The sequence below is a fragment of the Pinus tabuliformis genome, chromosome X (genome assembly GCF_031772625.1).
Source record: "Pinus tabuliformis cultivar Carrire ecotype Pingquan chromosome X, CPIR1, whole genome shotgun sequence".
NCBI classification, from domain to species: Eukaryota; Viridiplantae; Streptophyta; class Pinopsida; order Pinales; family Pinaceae; genus Pinus; species Pinus tabuliformis.
The window spans coordinates 1568904203-1568929580 of NC_142308.1; positions in this window are offsets into that span (position 1 = coordinate 1568904203).

The following is a 25378-nucleotide window of genomic DNA, read 5'->3' on the forward strand; positions in this document are numbered from 1 at the left end:
TGAAGTTGGAAAGACAGGGACCATAAATTCAAATCGGAAAAATGGAGGTGATGTATATGACTCTAATTCACCTGTTGATATGGATGTTTCTTGTGATTGTGAATTGAACTTGTCTATAGATTTTGAACCAACTTCCTTCAAAGAAGCTACTTCTCATGATGAATGGAAAGAAGTGATGCAAAAGGAGTATGATGCCCTCATAAAGAACGGCACTTGGAAGCTCGTTGATCCTCCATTAGGAACCAAACCAATTGGCTGCAAGTGGGTCTACAAGAACAAGTATAAACCTGATGGCTTACTTGACAAGCACAAAGCTAGGCTTGTGGAAAAGGGTTTTGCACAGAAGGAAGGGGTCGATTATGAGGAGACTTTTGCCCCCACAGCAAAATGGGCTACCATCCGGACACTCTTTGCACTAGCAGCTCAGAACGGTTGGAAAGTCCATCAAATGGATGTAAAAACTGCTTTCTTGAATGGAGATCTAAAAGAGAATGTTTTTATGTCCCAGCCTAAAGGATTTACTGTGAAAGGACATGAACATAAAGTATGCAAACTTGTGAAGTCCTTGTATGGCCTTAAACAAGCACCGCAAGCCTGGTATGAAAAACTGACTGAGCATCTTCTGAAACTCAATTTCAAACATTTTGATCTTGATGATGCAACTTTATTTGTCAAGAAAGTTGGCAAAACAATTGTATATCTTGTGGTATATGTAGATGATCTTTTGATGAGAGGGAAAAATGAAAGCTACATTGCATCCATAAAGAAGGAATTGGGGAAAAGTTTTGAAATGAATGATTTGGGCTATGTTCATTACTATCTTGGCATTGAAGTAACCCAACATCCCAAGTCCATATTTCTTTCTCAAAAGAAATGCATTGGATATCTGTTGAACAGGTTTGGCATGACAGAGTGCAATCCTCTTACTACTCCAATGGAACAAAACTTAAAGCTCACATATATTGAAGGAAAAGAATTTGAGGATGCAACAAAGTATAGACAACTTGTAGGAAGTCTCAACTACCTCACTACTACCAGACCAAACATTTCGTTTTCTATTGGAAGCCTCTCCAGGTTCATGCAAAAGCCTTGTGAGGGACATTGGTCTGCTAAAAAAAGAGTTCTAAGGTACTTGAAGGGAACTCAAGACTTTGGAATCAAGTATACACAGGTGGACGACTTCAGGTTGATTGGATACTCTGATTCAGACTTCGATGGAGACAAAGAAGCTAGGGTATCTACCTCAAGATATGTTATGAGTTTTAGATCAGGAGCTATCTCTTGGAGATCACGCAAACAATCAGTTCCAGCAGATTCCACAACAGAAGCAGAATATGTGGCAGCAGCTGAAGCAACAAAAGAAATTGTGTGGCGCAGGAAAATTCTTGAAGATTTGCAGGTAAAACAAGTACAATCAACTCCACTCATGATTGACAATACCTCTGCAATAAAGTTGGCCAAGAACCCAAATTTCCATGATCAAATGAGGCACATCAATACTAAATATCATCTGATTCGACATCATGTTGAGGCCAAAACAATCCATCTCCGTCATTGTTCCACAAATGAGCAAATTGCAGACATCTTCACCAAAGCGCTTGGAAGAGAAAAGCTTGAACGATTCAGAATGATGCTTGGACTCACCAACATCCCTTCAGATTAAGGGGGGGAATTTTGACACCTAATCCTCATGATTGGGTGAATTTATGTAAATAATTAAATTAGCAATGTGAACAGTCATCGGGAGATGAACTGAACAGTCACTCCTTATTGTATATAACAGAGACCTACCTGATGGAATAACACATGAATCAGTTTCTACTTTATGGAGTTACTACCTGACCTGACAGTAAGCAGTGGAGTGCTATAGGTAAAATGATTCAACCACATCTTTGTTTTTTTTTTCTTTAGTTTTATAATGTTTTTGTGTTTTTGATGTTACCAAGACTAATCAACTCATATGTGTGTGCAGATATTGGACTAGTGTGACCAGTGGCATGCCCACGGGAAGCAGATGACACTCCAGCGGGAGAAGTTGTAGGGAGGACCGTCCTTCGAGATTTCGACATATCAGAGACCCTGGCAATGTTGCAAGATCAGATCAAGGGCCTCACTCTCAGCATTCAGGATGTTAGGATCGATGAGTTACCTTTGAGGTTACAGTGCCATACTACTAGTGTACTGAGTCACTGGACTCAGCTCCTATGCATGATAGCATAGGCGGTGACATGTTATCACTAGCATCACTAGACTAGGAGGCTTTTCTGCATTCATTTTGAGTTTCTTTGTTAGATGACCGATTTTGTCTTGGACACAAAACATTCTATAAAAACTATAAACAGCTATCTACTTTTGATTTTTGGAGTTTCATTTTGGCTAAGTGATGAATCCTAATGCAAATGTTGATGTGAAATGCTTACTTTAAAAATGCTGCAAATGTATATTTAACACATAGTTTGCTAATGAATCAGTCAATGTGTTTAAGTTTCTGGAAATGTGCTGATATTGAATGGAATCAAAATGTCTTTCCAAAATCGTAACTCTTAGGAACATGCACTAAATAGATGTGTTCCGAATGGAATAAATGCCACTAAGCTGTAGAATGCCGAGTTGTGAATCTAGCCTAACAATGAGTTGGTGTATGCCATGTGAAATGGCATCAGAGAGAAGTTCAATCAAAGCGCTATACTCACCGATGTTGTTTGTCAATTGACCAATACATATCCCCCTGAAACTCACTAACTTGCCACTTGGACCAAAGTTGGCCCAGGCCGCATAAGATAGGTCCTGCGTACTATGACTAGCTCCGTCAGTGTATCCAACGAATGGTTCCAAAAAGTCTGACATCTGCAACGAATGTGAAGTGGATTACCTAACCAAAATGACAACTCTAAAAGAAAACACTCAAAAATGCAATAAAATCATATGTACAATGAGTTTACTACACTTAATTAAACATAGTAACGTTTAAGATACAACCCGTTTCGGGGCTGTGACAGTGGAATCCCATCATAATTGACTAGCTCGTAGGCTCCTTTTGTCAATAATCATTTAACAATGTAAGTGCCCATCCATAATGGTTTAAATTTGCCTTCTCCTAATTTTTCAGAGTCTTGATCGTAAAGCAAGACTAGGTCACCTTTTGAGAAGACACGAGGCTTGACATTTTTGTCATATTGCACCTTGATGCATTTCTTATGCGCTTCATTAGCCAACACGGCATCACGACAGGTTTCATCTAGATGGATTAATTCCAAGAAATGAGCCTCTTCTTTAGAAGTTTCGGGAAGCAGATCAATTTCAAGCTTGAGGTATGAGATTTCACATTGAATTGGTAAGACTGCTTCCAAACCATACACCAACTGAAAGGGTGTAAATCTAGTCGCATTTCTCACTGAAGTCCTATATGCCCACAGAGCTGAGTACAAGATTAAATGCCAATTCCGTTTATGGACTCCAATCATTCTCTGCAGCATGTGCTTAAGGACTTTGTTGATTACCTCAACTTGTCTGTTAGCTTGCGGATAATATGGAATAGAACTATCATGGGACAGTCCTAATTTGGTAGTTAATTCGATCATCATGTGATTGCGAAAATGTGACCCATGATCTGTGACTATAGCCTGTGGTACACCAAATCTAGAAACTACATGATTGAAAAAGAAAAGAGCAGTTGTTTCACCACTGTTGTTTAATGTAGGCATCGCCTTGGCCCATTTTGTAAAATAGTTGACAGTGACTATAATATACCCATGCCCCCGGCCGAGGTGGGGTTACATGTCATAAAATCAATGCCCCATTTAGCGAATGGGCCAACACCAATGACTGGATGTAGTGGTGCAGGTGGTAATCTGGTTTTGCGATCAAAAATCTGACAAGCATGGCAACTTCTGACTGCAATTATGCAACTTCTAACAAGTGGGCCAAAAGTAGCTAGCTCGTAAGATCTTTTGTGCAGTAGCATAACCAGATAAATGCCCCCCACAACCACCTAAATGACAATTATTCAAAACTTTTTTGGCCTCCTCATGCGTGAGGCACCTTCATGGAACTTTATCGATACCACGATGATAAAGTGTATCACCAATGATCAGATAGTCTTTGGCTTGGTATCGAGTATGTCATTGTTCAAAGCAAGAGGTGTTATGTCTAAAAGTTTGGGTCTAGAGATAGACCAGTATACCCCGTACCACGGATCACTTAACAATATCAGAAACAGAGTCTCATCACAAAGTAAGATGCTTTTGATGTTAAATCGTTGGATGACAAGGGAAGATCACAAAGTAACTCCGCAAAGACGAGAGACTTATTTGATTTGGATTTTTTGAATTCCAGATCAAACTCCTGCAAAATGGCTATCCATTTGGAATATTTGCCCCCCAGCAATTGATGTGATAAAATGTATGTCATAGGGTTGCAATCTGACACAATGGTAGTTTTGTGAAAGAGTACATAGTGTCGAAATCTCTGTACTGCTTGAACAGTTGCTAAAGCCAACTTTTCAACATAAGAGTACTTGCTTTCTATATCATTAAGATTATGACTTAAATAATATATAGGATGTTCAATTCCGTCATGTTCTTGCACTAAAACCATAGCGATGGTTATATCTGCAGTGGCGAGATATAGGTTGAAGTCTTTTTGATAGTCAAGAGCATACATTAATGATTCTTTTATCAGGGAATCTTTTAAAGCATCAAAGGAAGCTTGCGCAACCTGATCCCAATGGAAGGGTACCCCTTTTTTCAAAAGACGTGTATAACCTTTAACGAGCTCAGTGTAATGTGGAATGAACCCTCTCAGAAAGTTATCTTTCCCTTCAAGTCTCTGAATCTGAATCAAATTTGAAGGTGGAGGCATGTCAAGGATTGACTAAACCTTAAATGGGTCAAGTCGAATTCTATCCTTAGAAGCTACAAAACCAAGCAATCGACTAGAACCAACACAAAACACACATTTTTGTGAATTGAGTCGTATCTTGTAGTGTCGGCAACGTAAAATTATGGCTCTCAAATGCTGCAGATGATCAGTCCGTTTTCGCAAATGAGAACGCAGATCATCAAGATATGGTTTAACGATGTGTTTTATGTCATGGAAGGCGTAATTCATTGCCCTCTGAAACGTTGCCCCTGAGTTCTTCAAACCGAAAGGTAATTTACGATATGCAAATGTGCGCCACGGACATATAAATGCAATTTTTGACTGGTCCTGTGGGCGGATATTGATTTCATTGTATCCGGAAAATCCATCCATGAATGAAAAGATTTCGCATCCGACACATTCATCAATAATCTAGTCGATAAAGGGTGTAGGATAGTTGTCCTTAGGACATGCTTGATTTACATCTCTATAATCAATGCGCACTCTAATTGTTCCTTGTTTTCTTGTCACAGGAACAATACCCGATACCCAATCAGTTAGAGGTACAAGGTAAATGAAGCTAGCAGACAAAAGTTTTTCAACTTCTGCCTTAATGGCAGCAGCTTTCTTCGGATGAACAGGTCAAAGCCGTTGTCGTACTGGTTTGACATCTTGGTACATCTTGATTTCATGTTCAACAATTCTCAAGTCAATGCCTGGCATTTCTTCATATGACCATGCAAAGACATCTCTGAATTCGCGAAAAAGAGTGTAGTAAATTTCTAATTCTGATGGAGAACAATATTTTCCAACGTGAATATTCTCTACGACATTAGGTTTGGTTGAAATATTAATGGTGATAGTTTCTTCAATGTTGGACAAATTTCACTCGGAATCTACTATATTTGTAGAATTTAATAAAAAAACAAAAATTGAAGGATGATTGAGGTTGTTTGAATAATCTTCATTGTCATCTTGAAGGTGGGAATGATGGTGGTCATCTTCCCACGGTGTCTCTCCTATCATCATTGATTGGATGATTCCTTCGTCCGTAGAATGTATGTGAGACTAAGGATTAGAAGAGGTACCATATTCTAAAGACCTATCTACTTAGACACTCATTGAGTATTGATTCAGGTTTGCCGCCCAAGCCCAGAAAATTGATTGCTACAAAGATTCGATGGGGCTTGGTGGCAACACCTCACAATGATCCTCACTATCAGAATGGTCGGAGCTCTTCTTAAACTCAAATGATGTAGAAGAGATCATATGATAGGTTTCCACTGTGGCCACTTCTGTGAAACCAGATGGAGGCGGGAGGGTAAAAGTACCCATTAAGGAAGGGTCTTTTAAGAGACCTACTCCAACATTTTGAAGTGATTGTGAACTTCCATGGATCAATGGAATGCTTCCAGTAGCTTGTGAACTATTAGGAAAAAAGGTTAGTTGGTCAACGATTGTTATTCCACCTTGGAAGGGAAATGCAATCTTTCTAAAATATGTAGACACAATGGCAGCCATAGCATAAATCTAGGGCCTTCCTAGTAAAATATTGTAATCAAGGTTTCCATCAATGACCTCGACTTCAATTTCTACTATCTTTCCCCCCAGTTCAACTTGCAAGTTACTTAAAATCCCATACGAAGTGTACGTTCTTCCATTGAATTCTTTTAACGTTGTTAATGATCGTGACAAGGGTGGTGAACCAAGAGTTTTCTAGCAACTGATCGACATAATATAGGTAGATGCCCCATCATCAATCATGGTTCAATGAACAATTTTATTGAGGGCTTTTACCTATATAAGGAAAGCGAGTTGGGCCGGTAACTGAGGTGTATATCCTTTATGATTAAACGCCACAAGATTGGAATCTGTTGGATCGATCCCACCTATTGCTGATAACAAAGCCTACTTTTGGGAGGGACAATTTTGCAATACCTCAAGTGTCGACATAGTGGATGGCGATTGAGCCAGATCCTCCACTATATTATAATTCTGAGTAGCTCGAGCATGAGGATTAAATGTCAATTTATGTACGACTCCCTTTGGCGGCTTTATAGTTAATTCAGGAATAATGGGTGGAACAACTTCTAGCGAAGTTGTTGTCGAACCACTAGGTTGATCTGTAGCCTGGTTGTTTGACGACGATGGATTCCCATAATATTTATTCCTTGTCGATATCAAAACATCATTTTTCTTATTTTCGATGGATAACATAAGCACTTGGGATGTGGAAGCATTATCGATAGCAACCAGATTAGTTTCTGGGTTTGGAAACAGATCAGTCAACACCGCTGAGGTATTTGAAGCCTTCAAAAGTTTTGAAACTTCAACTTGATGTGGACATTCTCTCGTATAATGCTCCTTGTTACATATCAAACATGGAAAATGAGGAGGCTTCCTTGTTGCAGTAGGGTTGTCAGATGATTTTTCAGGAGTGGGGTTCTCCTATTTCTTCTTATTATTTTTCCCTTTCTTCTTGCCCCCTGGTTGCCTTGGATTTTTTCCCTTGTCAGATGACACAACATTAATCTCTGACACAAGAGGTTTGTCATTTGCATTTTGGCTAGAAACAGAAAGAGCTTGACCAGATGGACCTCTTGCAGTTTGTGTGCTTGAGGCACCAATCACACTGTCATCGGCATGAGAGTCCTTATTCGATTTAGGGGGAGGTGGAACTAGAAAAGCTAGTCTAGGAGTGTCAAGAATTTTGTCGTAGAGTGTGCCAGACTGAGTATAGATCAAGTTTAAATATTGGGAATGAGAAATGACTTGTTCTTCAGTGACAACTCCTCCTTTCACCACATCGTCAGTGATAGATGGTAATAAGGACTTAATAAACCACTCAGCTAACCGCTGATTAGGAACATACGTCTTTACCATTCAACGATGACGCCGCCACTCATGAATATGATCAGATATGTGAGTGGATGTGGTCTATTTAAAATTGGTAAGGAGTTATGTTCCTATTTCGTACCTGATGGGTAACTGAAAGTGGGCTAGAAAAGTAGTGGAAAGGATGCTGAAGTTATCAAATGAAGCTCTAGGCAATTCAATATACCATTTTGCTGCTGGACCAGCGAGCATTCTCTGAAAAAGTAGAAGTCTAATCGAATCATCATTCAGAGTGTTAGATGAGCACTACAAATGAAAAGTCATTACGTGATTCGATGGATCTTCACTTGGATTTCCATTGAACTTAGGAATATTAGAGGGGAGTTTATGAGGAATTGCTGGCCACCAAGGGGTGTATGCAATTGGATCATTCATCAACCGGTTCAAATCTAGTAATTCTAGAGTTGCTACAAAAGGCAACTGTTGATTCAGGTTAGGTGGAGCATACCCAGGAAAAGATGGAATTGCCTAAGCAGTAGGTCTTTGCATACCAGCATAATGTATATTCTGCTGGTAACTTTGATAAGGTTGTTGGACATAACCAGTATAGTGTGGTTGTTGATAACCGTTTTGAAAATGTGGCTGTCCATAACCTACAAAGACTTGTTGCTCAGGTCCTCGGTAGGCTTGATATTGACAAAATCTAGTCTGAGCTTGTAGACCAAGTCCAAGCTGAGGTTGGGTTTGCTGGAATTGTGGTTTTTGGCATTGTGCCAGCCAATTTTGTTGGACCATTTCCTATTGCCCATTATTGGAGAAGTGACCAAGTTGCTGATTAACCATGCCCGTCTATGCCTGAGTCATTCCACATAAAGAAGCACTGACCTGAGGTTGCAGTTGAGCCGTAGAGACAAGTGGCTGTTGCATTACAACCTGAGAGACTTGAGTCTTCTACCTCGAAACTTGAGGTTGTGTGGAAGAAGGAACAGGTTGAGGTTGAGACACAACAGGCTGTGCTTGTGTTTGCGACATAGTCGTAATAGCAGGTGTAGTGGGAATATTCGACACAGGTTGGATCAGTTGCATTGAATATACAACCCTTGGTTGTTCTAGTGGTATTGGTATCCAACCACTAGATGCAATTCCAGTTTGACCTAAACATTGTTGGAAACTCTCATGTGGTTGTTCAGAAGAAGGAAACATTGAAAAAGCATATTGCCCTCCATATGGTGGTAGTCGAGTGTTTAAAGGATATGTCGGTCTTTGAATACTGGTTTTCCCAAATTGATACTGGTGTGAAGGATCAAATTGCTGAGTTTCTACATAAGAAATACTAGATGGGACTTCAGATGAATAAATAGGAGCAGACCATGGTGCTGAAGTAACCCCTGAGTGGACTCCAGCTAGTGATTGATAACCAGCTGGAACAGATGGCGTACCATATAAATGTGACTCAGGTGGACAATAAAACATTGTAGGAATTGTAGTAGAAGTTTCCACTACAGCTGCACTAGATGACACATTCCTATATGTTGATGGTTTCTCAGACATGTTTAGTCTATCCAAAATATCTCCAAGCAATTCGACAATAACTTGTGATGAATTAGGATTAAAAGAAACAAACTTAGGAGTAGAAGGACACAAATGAATCCCAGTTCCAAAATGTAATGGGGTACTAGATGGGGGGTCCTCTACTATCTCCTCTATAGCCATTGGACCAGGTGGAAGAGGTAGACTGTTAGGTCCCTAAAAGATTTCTGGAGCCAAAGAAGGTATAGGTTTTGCAGTGACAGATACTGGACGGGTGACACCTTCTGAATTCTGAAACTCAACTTCTAGATGCTCAGGTAAATGAACTTCAGTCTCAAAGGGAGGTTCTTGAACAACTACTGGTTCAAATGTAGCCTCGGTTTGGACCGAGATGGGTTTAGGATCAACTCTAGAGGGAGTTGTTTGAGGTATAGAAGTGTCTACCATTACGCTAGGATCAGTTCTAATGTCCTGTTGTAACTATTGAACTTCTTCTCTAAAGGCAGATGTACCAGAAATAATTGGAGTAATTGGAGTCTCTGATGATGTTGAAACAAAAGTTTTAAATAAATCAGATGAATTGGACTCAGTTAAACGAGACTACTTTGCCTGGATTGGCTTCTCTTTTGGAGGCAAAGACGGTTGACTCACTAGTCTTTGCGAATGATGGGGTTTTGATTGAATTTCTTCCACGATTGTGGATTACTTGATCAACTCAAAATTAAGGGGAAAAAATATGTTATTCCGAATTCAATTAATTTGAAAGACGCTTTGGCACAACTTTTCTTTTTTAGTTTTTAAGAGTCAAGAAAAAGCTAAAGATGACTCTAGTTTCCTTCGATTTTTAATGAGCCTGAAAGGACAAGTGTTCAGATGGACCTTTTCTTTTAAAGAGTCGAAAAGGAACGAAAGTGACTACTCTGGAAAATCTAGATAGAGGGATTACCAAACCAATTGGAAAACTGCAATATACACCTTAGTGATAAATTAAACAAAAATTACCAAGGACTTATGTATGGCAATCAATCTTCTCGAATGTTGTGTTTAGTGCATTGCAATCAATAAGGCAGCAGACTCAGCTTCCTATGGATAAAGGATATAAGCCTATTGTGGTCTCCCAATTTATATGCGACAATACGAGGAGCACAAGTCTGTGCTAGCACTTCGTATCAAGGAGGAGGAATCACTCAACCTTCAATGAAAACAATAGCCACTAGTTTTAACGATGCTGGAACACATCTCTAGCCTAGACCTATAGATATGTTGTGTTAAGTTCCAAAGAGTTGTTAGATTCATTGAAATTCATTTTAAAGTTGATCTTGTTTAGAGTTTGCCTTTCAATGGTTCACTGCATGATCATGATTTGAAATTCCTAAAATGCAATCTACAATGATAAACAATCTTTGTTTATTTGAATAATGAAAATCCTAGCTACTAGGGAAAGAAGATTACAGTGCTTTTGAACAAAGAGAAAAGAGCACACAGTAATGCATTTCCCTATATCATTTTTTCACACACAAGTCTAAAAATGCTAAATGCAAATGCATGTATTTGTTTTCATTCTCCTTAATGTTAAAAATGCCAAAAAGGAAAAGTAAATGCAACAAAGATCTGAAATATTTCTTTCAAAATGACATTTTCGACAATTTCTTCTTCAAAAGAGAAAGGAAGACTCCACGACACTTTTCAATTTTGAATAAAAATGCTTTCGACACTTCGAATATAAACAAATCAAACCCATTACATGAAGAAAATTTCAATCGACTATCAAAGGGAAGGAAGAATTCACGACACTTCTCTTTTCGACACAAAACGACAATTACGACACTTTTTGTACCAAAACGAAAAATTGATTTAAACAACTTTTCGACAAAGGATTGTAAATGATGTACAAATACACAAAAAAAAATTCACTAATCCTAATGTAATGGAGGCTGATCTAAGTGATGCAAGTAAGCTTCAGTAAAGAGGCACTGTTCATTTGCGGCAAAACAACCAAACAAAACTGAAAACAAGGTTAAAAACCCTCAATTTCTAGATGGAAAAAGAGTTCAGTCAATCATCGCACCTAGGCTTCACAGAAACTAAGTTGCATCACACTTACTACACTTGGGAGTTGCTATGCATACTAGAACATAGTGGAACACAGTGCAATTGTCCAGGGAGCACAACTGGAATGGGTTTTGGCTCAAATGTGGAGCTATTTTCAATGAGTTAAGTTCAATTTTGATGAACAGTAGAAAGCAAAGTATGAAGGAATGTCTTGAGAGGTTACTGGGCTACCAAAATGGCATCTAGATGTGCTTGCAAGTCAAATGTTTAATTCATAAACTAATCCAGAGATGGACTGAAGCAGCATTCACCTACTATGCAATTGCATAGCAAGAGCAGTTCGAAGGCTACCTGGCTACTTCAGACTCTATCTATAGTTTATAAAACAAACAATAACAAAAAACAAACATCTGATTCACTCCCCAGCAGAGTCACCAATTTGTTTCTGGGAAAACTAGTATTCCTATAGAATGCTAGCCCTCTAGGTTTGGCAACTACCCTAGAAACAACAGTTTAAAGCAATCCAATGATTTCTTCTATGTGTAACAGATAAGAGAAAGATAATGGAACCAACCTGGAACTTCCGCTTAATCCCTTGCTTGATCTCTCTTCCCTTTGACAGAGCTTGCAACTCCTCCCCGTACATAACATGCTTGGAGAGTACCTGCACAAGTATAGAAACAAAGAACCATAAAACCATCGTGATCTATTACAACATAAACATTACAGAATCAGATATATAATGAACAAATGATAACATTCACAATTGCACAATCATATGGAAGAAAACTTGAAGAACTTTATTAATAGAAGGGAGAATCACAACCTAGTTTTCTGATCTAGCATCATCCTCCCAGCTTCAATCCCTCTTCACCTCATGAAATAGCAAGATCACACCAACGATATAATGCTCTTTCCTCAATCACAAACTATGAGCACTTCCTTGCAATTCACAATATTCCAGCCTCTAGATCTCTTAGATGAGGGATCCATTTATAGATGTGTGCAAGGGTGTGAGTCATCCATGGGGTTTGATTAGTGTCATTCCACTTGTTACAGTTGATTCCATAAGAAAAGGGATTGGAGATTTCTTAGATCCCTTAGTCATCTTTAGGAAAATTCAGAGAGGCAAGTGGCACAGGAGAAGTTTCTAGAAGATTCCACGAGCAACCACCTAGAAAACTGTCTCGAACATTTTTCCATCCTCACCCATCACACCCTATAGAAGGCCTAATAAGTATGCATTGCACCCTAGTAGTGTACCACTCAGTATGCATCGCACTTTGCCAGTGGAGCGGTCAATATGGTTTAGTTTAGGCAATTTCTGGATGGTTTCTCAAATGGAACTTTTGGGGAATGATGTAATCATATGACTATGTTCCTTTAGGGTATGCAACAACTCTTTTAGGGGTTTATGAAACCTATTTCATCAACATATGAGTTTTGGGTTGTTGTGCCCAAATATATCTATAACACCTCTCTAACTAGAGGAGATTTAGAACTTAGAAGACCCCTTAGGTGAAAAACCTGAGATTTTTAAAGAACATATCGAGGAAGAAGAAGAACCCATTTCACCTATCCAAACCATGGTTGAAAATAGGAATGAGGAGGTCTTCCCTATAATAGAAACTAATGGAGAGGCAAAAATGAATAATAATTCCCTTCTTCACTTCCATGGATTAACCTCTCAAGACCCTGATACATTTATGTTTAACTATGATGACAAAAAGCTCAAGTTATTCCCACCTACCCTTAAGGATGCAACCTTGTGTTGGTTTATGGGTCTACCTGGGGATAGCATCAGCAAATGGGATCAAATGTAACAAGCCTTTAACAAAAAGTACATGGACTACTGTAGGTACAAAGAAACCAAAGAAGAAATATTTAGAATGACTCTTGGACCTGATGAATCCCTATAGGAGTATGAGGAAATATTTTAGCTCATTTATAGGAGGGCCAGATGCACCCTTGATCCTGAATCACTCAAGTTAGTTATTCTCTGAGGGATCAGGGAGGACATGCTATTATAGACATTTTTGTGCCTTACAGCTCTAAGCATGAAATGTCCATAAACCAAGGGCTCCTAAGTCCCTAAAAGTGTTGTTCCAACCCCTAAAGGAACAAGGTCAACAAATTACAGCTTCTCCCAGAAGTTCTCCACCAGAAACTGCTCAGAATTAGTCAAATCAGGATCATTTCAGCTGCTCCACTAGCTAGGTGGGTTGCATAGCACCTAAGTCCACTAGCTAGGTGCATTGCAACGCACCTAAATGGACTACCAGGGTGCGTTGAGCGGGAAATGACAAGTGGCAGAGTCATTCCACGAGGTGGAGAGACAATGGAAGCTTCCAGAATCTTCCCCAATGACACTTGCCTCACTGAATTCGACCAAGGATGAGTAAGAGGCTCTCAATCTCCAAGTGGAAGCAAGAACTGAGGGAGAGAAGCCACTAATCAATTCATGAGCTGACTCATCCTCCTTGCATACATCTATATATGGATCCCTCATCCCAGAGATCCAAAGCCTGGAATTTTGCACATTGTAAGGAATTGTTGTTGGTTTTGAGATACATATCAGAGAATTGGGTGATCTATGCTTTGTTGGGGTTGAAGAAGGGATTTCTTTGCTGGGAAGTTGATGCTGGGTCAGGAATCATCAGTTGTAACTCCTCCTGGATCTTCTTGTATATCAATAAAACTATTTGAGTTTCTTCTCCATGCTTGTGTTTCATTGATGCTTGTTACATTTGTATGGTTAACTTAAATCTGATCCTAAGTTATTTATGAATATAAACCCATGTCTTTGTATAGTTTCCTTCTTCTGTGATCTTACAGGTACTTGGTGAAGCTTGGTAAGTGAGGGAGCAGGTAGCTGGGAACTGTCGAAGAGAAGAGAGATTGGATCAAAGGACTAGCGCAAGACACAGGTTGGTTCATCCTATTCCTCTTTGTTTATAGTTCATAAAGAAGAATACAAAAGTAGTTTTCTCTGTTTGTTTCTAAGGTAGCTGTCACACCTTAGTGGAATAGAGTAGATCTGAATGGACACTTTTCCCAATAACAAAATGGCGACCATACTGGGGATCATGTCTAGTTAGTTTGTTTGTGTCTCTCCTGTTGTTTGTTTCATAAACTTAGAAGCAGCAATCGAACTGCATTTGCCATTAACAAATGCAAAGTAGACATCTGCTGCTTCAATCCATTCATTGGATTTGTTTATGATTTGAACAGCTGATTCATAGACCAACTGATTGCCCTTGTGATAGCTCTTAGAACCCCCCTTAGATCTACCTCTGATTGTGCATTACTGATTGCTTTTACTCGGCCAAAAACCATAGATTAAATTGCAAACCGTGACCTAGAACCCGGATAGAATTCTCGTTTCTACCCCAGCGCAGGCTCTGTGAAGAGGTTTTGCATTTCAACGCACTTCCCGAGAGGGCTACCTGCGCTGCAATGTAGTTTCTCTGTGTAACAGGTGCGCTGATCAGCCTAGCCTTGTGCAGCTGAGGTTTCTTTGCTTCATTTTTTCAGTTTTGTCTCTGATTTTTGTAGCCTGTGATCAGTATTTCACTGTTTCAAACCCCTTTTCCTTACTGATATTCCGCCTCAGTTGTACAAAAGAAACTGTAGATGTTTTTATGTGTTTGTTGCGTTGTTTACAGTTTTCCATTGCAAAAGTAGAATAGTCGTGCTATCATCCTTTGATTTAGATCTATCGCAAGTGTCGATTTTGATCATAGGAGAAAGTTTATTTGCTGTTGATAGTCGATTATGCTTTTACTTTTGCCTTTGGTTTGAATTTGTGACTTTCTAGTGTCGAAACGAGTATTTATTTCAAAATCATAAAGTGTCGTAATCGTCTCTACCTTTTGATTTCGAAAAGAAGCTTGTTTGTGTTTGTAACTTGAAAGCAAATTCAGATTTGTACAACAAATTTCTTTTTAGGCATCAATATTAAGAAAGTGAAAAAACAAAACACATGCATGTGTATTTGCATATTGGCAGTCTGTTTGGCTTGATTTAGAAAAGTGCATTTACAGTGTGCTCTTTGCTCTTTGCGAAAAGATTGTGTCTTTCTTTTCCCCTAGTAGCTAGTATTTTCATTGCTGAAAAGAGATAAAAGTTTGTTTATCATCTTTAGATTGCATTTTAGGAATTACATCTACATCTCGTGGTGATCCCAAAAGGCAAACTTCATAAGAAAGATCAACTTAAAATAAATCCAATGAACTTAACAACGCTTTGGAACTTAACGCACAACATTTAGAGGTCTAGGCTAGAGACGTATTCCGACGTCGTAAAGCCTGGTAACTGTTGTCCTCACTGATGGTTGGGTGATTCTTCCACTTTGAGACGATAAGTGCCAGTACAGACTTGTGCTCCCACGTACTGTCGAGTATATATTGGGAGACCCCTATAGGCTTAAATCCTTTATCCATAGGACGCCGTGTCGGCTGCCCTACTGATCGCAATGCACCGAACACAGCATTCGGGAAGATTGACTGCCGTACCGTAAAAAGTATTCTGTAGTTCTACGATTAGTTTGGTACTCCCTCTACCTAGACCTCCAGAGCAGTCCCTTTCGTTCCTTTTCAGACTCCTTAACGGAAAAGATCCATCTGAGCACTTGTCACTTCAGGCTCATTAAAAATCGAAGGAGACTAGAGTCATATTTTGTTTTTTCTCAACTCTTAAAAACTGAAAAAACAAGTTGTGTCAAAGCGTGTTAAAATTTATTTTAAACAGAATATTCATACCCTTTTCCTACGTTGATCTTGGGTTGAGAAAATGGAGCCTACCAACCAAGGAATTCCCCTTGGTGGAAATCCTAGTCCCTTCTCCTCTTGGGGAGATGTTGGTGCACCCCATATGGCCACATTGTCGCTTCTAGGACTGACAATTGGCTTGCCAGTATGGCTCTTCTCAACCAATGTCATTCAGAACACCACCATTCCTGAACAATCGAATCAGCAATTAGACGAGTCTAGAGTTGCCCACCAGCCTTCTACTTCCTCTAATTCTTCCTCTCCTCCTTCCTCTTCGCTTGATGGAACTAGTAAAGCTAAAATCCATGTTCCTAAGGAGAAGAAAGAAAAGAAGAAGAAATAGAAGAAGAAGAAGGAGCCAAAGGCGAATGGGGGAAAAAGAGTGTCGTCTAACGAAAATCCACACACTACACCGACCAGGCCTAAATCACCATGTGTCATTTGCAAAGGAGACCACTTTCACAGAGATTGTCCTTGCATCCCCCGGATACTAAGGGACTGGTCTCCTCGTTTGCACAACCCGGTGTCGTCAACCTCTGGTGATCATGTTGAAAGCACACCGTCAACTAGTGAAAGTGAAGCCCCAGGACAAAAAGGGAAAGCTAGATTTCCTTGTAAACTGTGCGAAGGCGATCATGCCCTCCACCGTTGTCCCTTCTTAGATGAAGCTAAAAGAGTTTTGGATGATCGTCCGGTTTCACCGTTATGAGTTCCTCCTGGATATAAAAAACTCTTGCCTAGTCCGTCCCTAGTTGAGAATCTAGCTGGCCCGCTCAGGTGGTCGGCTGAAGCACCTATCATTGAAGATAAACCAACTGAATCCATACTAGACAAAATTCAAAAGGTCGAGGCGGCAGTTGACCCGGTCTTGCCTTCAGAGGTTTTATCTTCGGATGATACAGTCACTGAAGAGAACAAGGATGACACCGTCCAAATTCTCTTCATCAACACAGACTCCGACGAACATGGGGCCAATCTACCCATTCCTTTACCGTAGGAAGGAAGTTCGTCAGAGCCATACCCGGCCGTCTACTCGGTCCCACCTCCAAGCAACCTAGTTGTCTCCTTCGACTGGAATCAACTAGGCAGACCCCATTTACCAGCAAGCATACCATTCCGAATTATCGTTCAAATATATAGAATGGTCATGGCTAGTACCATCATAGATGAGGGGGCTTCTGTGAGTATCCTTTCCTCTACTGCTTGGAAAGCGCTTGGTTCGCCATCGCTTTTGCCTGAGATGAGAAATCTAACAGGCTTTGATAAAGGAACTAGTCAACCTTTAGGGATCCTTCTCGATGTGCCCATAACATTGAGAGGGAAGACAGTTCGCATGAACGTAATGGTAGTTCAAGGACCCTTGGATTATAACCTACTCCTTGGACGAGACTATATTTATTGCATGGGAGCCATCGTCTCCTCACTCTTTAGAGTAATGTGTTTTCCGCACGAAGGAAGAGTGGTCAAGCTCGTGGACCAGCTTTCATTTCCCAGATTACGCATAGCAAATAGTCATATACCATCCCTAAATGGTCTCTTCACGCAAGAAATGTCTCAATCCCCAGTCCGTCCTCCCGATACGTGCGAGTAATTCGGAGGGATATGACTGAAACCCAGGGGGCATGCGTCCTGGTCTGCTTCGGCAGGAAAACTTCGGGTATAGAGTAGGTTTCCACGGGAGAATATGACTAGTCTGTACCCTGTCCGTGATTGGAAGAGGGGTTATTCTAGAATAAGATTCTCTTGTCAAAGTTATGTGAGTTGGCGGGCATCGTCACTCACCTTTGTTTATTTTCGAGAAACATCGCCGAAGAAGTGTTTTGTTTACACCGTAAATAGAACAATCTTTGGGTAGCCTGTAAGAGGTAGGCCTCTCTCGGTAAAACAAATGTTTTAACGGACTAAAGTAGAGGTAACTTTGAAACTCTGTTTTATACCTGGGGGCATGCAAACCTTTTGGAGTGCAAGCGAGGGGCGACTATTTATTTTTTTTAAATTTTTAGGACCTCTAACCCTTTAAACTCGTAGGATTAGTCGTCACCTAACTTGCATAAAGAAAGGATGTGGGGCAAAAATCTAAAAATTGCCATTTTTATATGAGACATTCTTATCATATGACTAGATTAATCGAGCAGTTTTAGCACATAGTTCAAGCTTGTTAAAAAATAAACATAAGATATGAGCAAATGTTTCCACCCACATTTAAGCTCGTTAAAAAATGAACTATTCCCCGGTAAATAACCATAGTGAATGTAACATTTCAGCCATTAAAGCCTTGGTCGTGTTTGCACCGTCACCTCCACTTTTCCATTGGCCGATCATTCACCTCCATTTGATTGTTTACCCATTTTTAGGAACAGCTGCGAAGAGTGATTTCACTAGCCATCCTTGTGACACTGTCGTGATTGGAAAATTCCAACCCTTACCTGGAATCAGCTGCTACCCTTTTTATCACTCGTTCCTCAAAAGACGAGTCTTCTTTAAGCTCTTTTCAACTGACTCGTAAAATATGAAAAGATTGCCGAGTTTTGGCCTTCCAGCTCGTTAAAGCGACAGGAAGTGCTATCCCTCCTCTAGATTTTAATCTTTTTGGACCTGAGGGATTATTACACAAAAAGATCGAGTGCTTGTTTTGTTCGGCTCATTAAAGCTGATCGAAAATTCATCCCTTCTGTATTGTTTTATACTTTTTTCGGACTTAAGGGATTAGATGACGAAAAAGGAATTTTGGAGTTACCTTTACGTACCTTTTCAGACTCTCTAAAAATTAAAAGGACCGAGTTATCTTTGTCGTTAGACTCGTTAAAAAGATTAATAGCGACAAACTTGTCTTTAGATGAGAACGAGTTTCACTATCGCTAGGCTCATTAAAACATAGCGATGGGTTTGCCCGAAGGGAAAATTATAGAACAAGCATATGTTATCCTCCTCAAGCTTGACAAAAATAAAGAGGTACTGGTCAGCAATGACTGGGGAAAAATTGGGAAGAAAACTCAAAGAATCTTTATTGGTAGCAAGTCGCTCTTGAACATGACACTTCCACTCCGTGCCCGAGTCGGGTTGGGCTGTTTCATTCACTGGTCACATCACCATGGTCTCGCCATACCATCCACATTTGGGGTTAATGCTACCAATCCATCACATAAGTGTCGCCGACATGTTCAAGAGAAGTCATCCAGAAAGGCCACCTGTGTCCCGCCCACTACCATACATTATACTCCATTCTTTCATGACCGCCATCCTGAACCATATATCATCAGATCGTTTTCACCTCCATCAAAATCATTTGCTCCATTCTGTGTCATTGATGTGGGATTCATTAAGGCCCTCCTGTGACGGATCATTTCTTGTCGACGTCAGCTCATTATCCAAGAAGTTGATCTAGGAACACCCCATTCAGTACTTTGAAGCTTGCATGCCTCAATGGCAAGTTTCTCACTTCCGGCGATAGGTATACATCAATGACCTTCGACCGAAAGATTTTGTGTGGTGTTCGACGCCAAGTCCTTTATTCACACCACGTGAATTGTACTGCACTACCTTGAGGGTCATTATCATTATCGGTGATTCCTCTCGTGCTTGTTAACAGTTTACATCATTCACTAGTAATCAAGCGATGTCTTTCCATGTTCGACTTCAAAACATTTCTCACATGGATCGACTCGTACTTCGAGTGAAGATCAGACGAGATTGAAGACCCCGGATCTAGTTTCATCCATCCGGGCTGCGATATATATTCAAGAAAATAAATACATTGAAGTGTACAGCATTGCAGCACAGATAATCATCCTACCAAAAGGATGATGGCTCTATCAGAATCATCAGTCTACCATCAGACGATTGTCTGTCCTATGTACATGAAAATGAATTTATAAAGCTGAGCATGGGAATGCCCGCCTCAGCTAGATCATGAAAGCAGTATGAAGATAATGTATTGTATTGTATCTTATTACAGGTCTCCTCCTAGCATTGAAAGAACTTCGGATCCTCCTAATAAAGCATTTCACCCGATAAACGACCTCATACTTTAGGGGGCAACTGTTATAGACATTTTTGTGCCTTACAGCTCTAAGAATGAAATGTCCATAAACCAAGGGCTCCTAAGTCCCTAAAAGTGTTGTTCCAACCCCTAAAGGAACAAGGTCAACAAATTACAGCTTCTCCCAGAAGTTCTCCACCAGAAACTGCTCAGAATTAGTCAAATCAGGATCATTTTAGCTGCTCCACTAGCCAAGTGCGTTGCATAGCACCTAAGTCCACTAGCTAGGTGCGTTGCAACACACCTAAATGCACTACCAGGGTGCGTTGAGTGGGAAATGACAAGTGGCAGAGTCATTCCACGAGGTGGAGAGACAATGGAAGCTTCCAGAATCTTCCCCAATGACACTTGCCTCACTGAATTTGACCAAGGATGAGTAAGAGGCTCTCAGTCTCCAAGTGGAAGCAAGAACTGACAGAGAGAAGCCACTAATCAATTCGTGAGCTAACTCATCCTTCTTGCATACATCTATATATGGATCCCTCATCCCAGAGATCCAGAGGCTGGAATTTTGCACATTGTAAGGAATTTCTGTTGGTTTTGAGATACATATCAGAGAATTGGGTGATCTATGCTTTGTTGGGGTTGAAGAAGGGATTTCTTTGTTGGGAGGTTGATGCTAGGTCAGGAATCATCGGTTGTAACTCCTCCTGGATCTTCTTGTATATCAATAAAAGTATTTGAGTTTCTTCTCCATGCTTGTGTTTCATTGATGCTTGTTACATTTGTATGGTTAACTTAAATCTGATCCTAAGTTATTTATGAATATAAACCCATGTCTTTGTATAGTTTCCTTCTTCTGTAATCTTACAGGTACTTGGTGAAGCTGGGTAAGTGAGGGAGCAGGTAGCTGAGAACTGTCGAAGAGAAGAGAGATTGGATCAAAGGACTAGCGCAAGACATAGGTTGGTTCATCCTATTCCTCTTTGTTTATAGTTCATAAAGAAGAATACAAAAGTAGTTTTCTCTGTTTGTTTCTAGGGTAGCTGTCACACCTTAGTGGGATAGAGTAGATCTGAATGGACGCTTTTCCCGATAACACATGCTAGAAACCCTCAACATGTTGTATAGGGGATAAATCTATAATCTATCCTATGAGTACATCAAAATAGTGTTAAAAGACCATTCTAAGGTTGCTAGGAAGAAGGGTAGGCCTAGTCAAGCTTGGGTTAGTTCCTCTCCCTCCACAACATCCATCAAGAATGAAATTTGAAACATGTTGGGGGACTTTAAAAGTGAAAATTTTGCTTAGCTTTTCTTTGAAAATGGATACCACATAGATCAACGGGAGACAAGAGGAATCAGAGAGGGCCTTAGTCATTTTTTTGCCTAAATGCACTAGAAGGCACCTCAGAAATTAATGTCCATTAAATTTTATAGAGGTCTTCTCAGTCTATGATGAAAACCATGCCACAAATAAGTGTCTTTGTTTGCCTGGATTGAAAGTTGTATACCAAGGGGAAAAATTTGGGGTTGAGCAACTATGCTTTATCAATCAAAGGAGGCCTTAAAGACCCCGACCATACCAATAGGGACTGCAAGGTGCATCCTATTCTTATTGCCATCGTAACCATAATGCACCCTTTCCACCTTGGTTCTCTTCCAATCATCCATCATGGTCCACACCTCCTTCTTGGCCTTATGCACCTCAATATCCTTCTGAACCTATTAATCATCCATTTCAACCATATATTTCTCCACATCCTTAGTGGAATAACCCATCACAAGCGTTGAGGCCTCAAATCAACCAACCTCCTTTAGTGTTGCCACCTCCATCTCAACCATAGCTCACTCATCCTGCTCCACCCAAGCAACCTTAAATTCTTGCTCAACCCAATTGAAAATCGAATAACAAGCAGACATAATAGGTCTACAGTGGAGAGACATCTTACCCTCCCTATGCTATGTAGATTCAAGAAATCACCATTAGGTCTGGAAGAGTAATCCCATATAACCAACCTCCATCTCCATCTTAGGAGATTGAAGAGTAAAAGAAAGAGAGTAGCCCTCAAGTAAATCCACCTCATTTTCTTGAGAGATTGATCCATTCTAACTAGCTGTTGAAGCCCCGAAAATCAGGTTGACAACAAGGGGGATACCCACCCGGTCTGGACCTTGGTTGGCAGCTCCTTATCCATTTGGTGTAGCGGGTCTGACAGGGGATAATGGGACCAGTTTCCCAATCTAAGGGTGTGTGTGTGTGCAGAGTTGGATGATGCTGATCTAAGAGTTCTAATCTAAGCTACTTTAATCTAATTCTATGCTATTGTAACCTAATGAAAACAACACATCTAATCTATGCTAACCCAGGATGTATTTCTTCTATTATGCGATCTAAAGAGATTTCAAATAATAACTGGTAATAAAGATCATTCAGCTGTCATAAGAATGGAAATCAATTAAGATGAACCACTTTGCATAAAAATTTAGGCAAAACAGTTGTGAACAGCGTATCGCATAATAAGTTATTCATATATCAAACATAAATAAATGACTCCACCGTACAAAAGTGCCAAATGGTAACTCAAACATTCATGCAATAACATATAAACAACTAAAAACAATATATCACTTTAAGAATATAAGCAGAAATGGTGAAGAGATAAAAGTAACGTTTATGACTGGTCCTACTCATAAGCTTCAAGCAACAATGATTTATCTCTACTTGTTCTAATATCTACCAAGAGTACAGAAGTGCAACATCAGTAGTAGATATCAAATGCAAACATTAATAAACCTTGATCCATTCATTCATCAAAACCTCCTTTGAGGGTGCAGAACTGCATGTTATGAGAACAAGTTTTTTGACAAATTTTTGGACCTTTCTCTAAATGCCTGAGAAGGGTTTAAATACTGCTAACTAAATAACTTAATTACATAAATTTAGGATACAGTTTAAATGACCGCCCTTTATCTAAGCAAACTTATTTCTAAAAATTGAATCTAATTTCTAACTATTTCTGCATTTGCTCCTTAGTGTTGCGAGCATGCAACATTTTCGTGGGAAGACTCGGCTGGTTGTCTTCTGCTTTTGCTTGGGCTACGAAAATAGAAATGGCAAGTGCTGGCACCACTTTTTAGTAAACTAGAAGATATTTTTGGGAATCATCTTCTGGCTGGGCGAATTTACTGTGTATATACTTGGTAACAACCCAAATTCCTCTTAAATTGCCTCTGCTTTTGCTATCTTGGTTTCCGGAGTCGTGGATGACTAAGAAAGTTAGGGACTTTGCTTTCTGAACAATTTTCTTAGCGATGCGCGATTAGCACTATGAAAAATTGCCTCCGTTCTTTGATCCGGGCCTTTCTGGTGCATTTTCTGCCTTTAGCGCTTTTTCCTTTACCGGGCATAAGCTTCAGAATTTTGTAAACATGCTGCTTTTGTGAGCTTTTGACCTTGAGTGTCGAATCGCCTATTGATATCAGCATCTGTTCAGTAATACTCTGAAATCTACGTTTTTGTTGCATGCGGTATCCGTTTATGAGGGCATCTCTTCTATGTTCTCCGAGCATTGACGCTTTCCCTTTTTCCTTCAATGTTTCTTGCACATTGCTTCATGTTGTTTCCTGTTTTTTATTCCTGTAGTTCACGCAAAGGAAAAGAGTAGTGATAATAAATTTTGACACGAAAGCTTTAAGCTCTACGAATGTATAAAATCATGACACTCACAGTGAACTGACTCTTCGAAAAACACAAAACTATCCTTCATGAATACTTTGGCGTACGTTCATTAATTTCCTTTAAGGCGCGTGCCAAATTTTTGGTTTAGGGACAGCTTTTCTTGAATGCTGAGCCGAGGAAAATTTGAGATGGGTGATTTCTGCGACTTGCATCACATCATCGCGGATCGCATTATCAAGATGTGTCATCGCAGAGTTTCCTGATCAGTTTAGCGCAGAACCACGCAGATCGTAGCATTGCAACATCGCAAGATCACAGATCGTATCTATCGCAAGATCGCATTTATCGTTGCAATTTGTTAAGTTATTGTGTGCTGTTTATGTGATGATGCGATATGCGATGTCGCATATCAGCCATCAGAGATTTCTTAATATTTTCATTTATGGGTGCTTCTTAATGTATGCGATGTGATGAATTTCGCATCGCTTCTTCGTAGTTTTTTATTGTGCTCATAAAGAAATGTTTCACTCTTCTCCATGCGATGTATTTTTTGAGGAGTATAATACAAAAATTTGTATAAATTTTTTTGAATTTTTTACTAAGGGTCCCCACTTCTTTAGTGTTATTGCTAATACTAAAGAAGGAGGGGGGTTGTTAGTGGTCACAATAATGGCGATTCACTTGGAAGAACCAGTTATCTCTGCTTTTCTATTGAATTTTTTAAACTTCCAAAACAGAAATTTTTTCATAAATCTAAACTTTGTTATGGACAGATAGAGTACATTATGCCTTATTCTATCAATGATATTTTGTTTCAACCTCTTTCTATTCTAATTATTTGCTTCCTTAGGCTTGTCCTTGTATTTATATCAGCCGTTACTTGGCCTTGTAAAGATAAAATAAAGTCTTCTCTGTGTGGTAGCCTTAAAATATGCTCATTTGCCGTAGGTAGAGCCTCTGCTGCCAGCAGGCGTCCATAGCCTCGACAGGGTTACCTGTTACCCAGCAATGATCCTTTATCCTGTTTAAGGTTATCTAGAACCTTCAAAGAAAAATCCATATTGACACTTTTTCCTTTTTTATTCTTAAAGAACAATGTCTTGGTTTGGTAGCCAAATTATGACACAGTCATTCACTTGATTTACACTTTTGCTGAACAAGCTGGCTCGTGATCAGACCCCTTGTCTTTTGATTTCAAAAATCTTAAGTCATTGCCCTATTTTAATGCACAGTGTTTGGCTGATTTGAATTTGAAACTACTTGAAATTTGTTTGCAAGGTATTCAATTCAAAATTAAACATGTTTAAAAGATTTCCATGTCTTGCAGAAAGAAAACAAATGAAATTTTCAGCTGTTCATGACCCATTCAAGCATAGCAGAGTTATTTCCTTTTACTGTTTAACATATTAAAATGAATTTGATCTGCAAAATAACTCAACCACAAATGCAAAATAAGTTGATAAAGCAGTTCACCCCCTCCAGGGCTACGTCTGCTGGGTCCAAAGCTCCCAACCGAGCTTGTCCTTGTTTTTATTCAATGATCAAATTGAAAATACAGCTGAATAGAAGCATCTACAGGAGAAATAGATGGTAAAAATGGATTCAGAACACTTGAATCCTTCAGGATTGACTATTGGATCACCTCCAATGGATACCTGCAACCCTGTATAG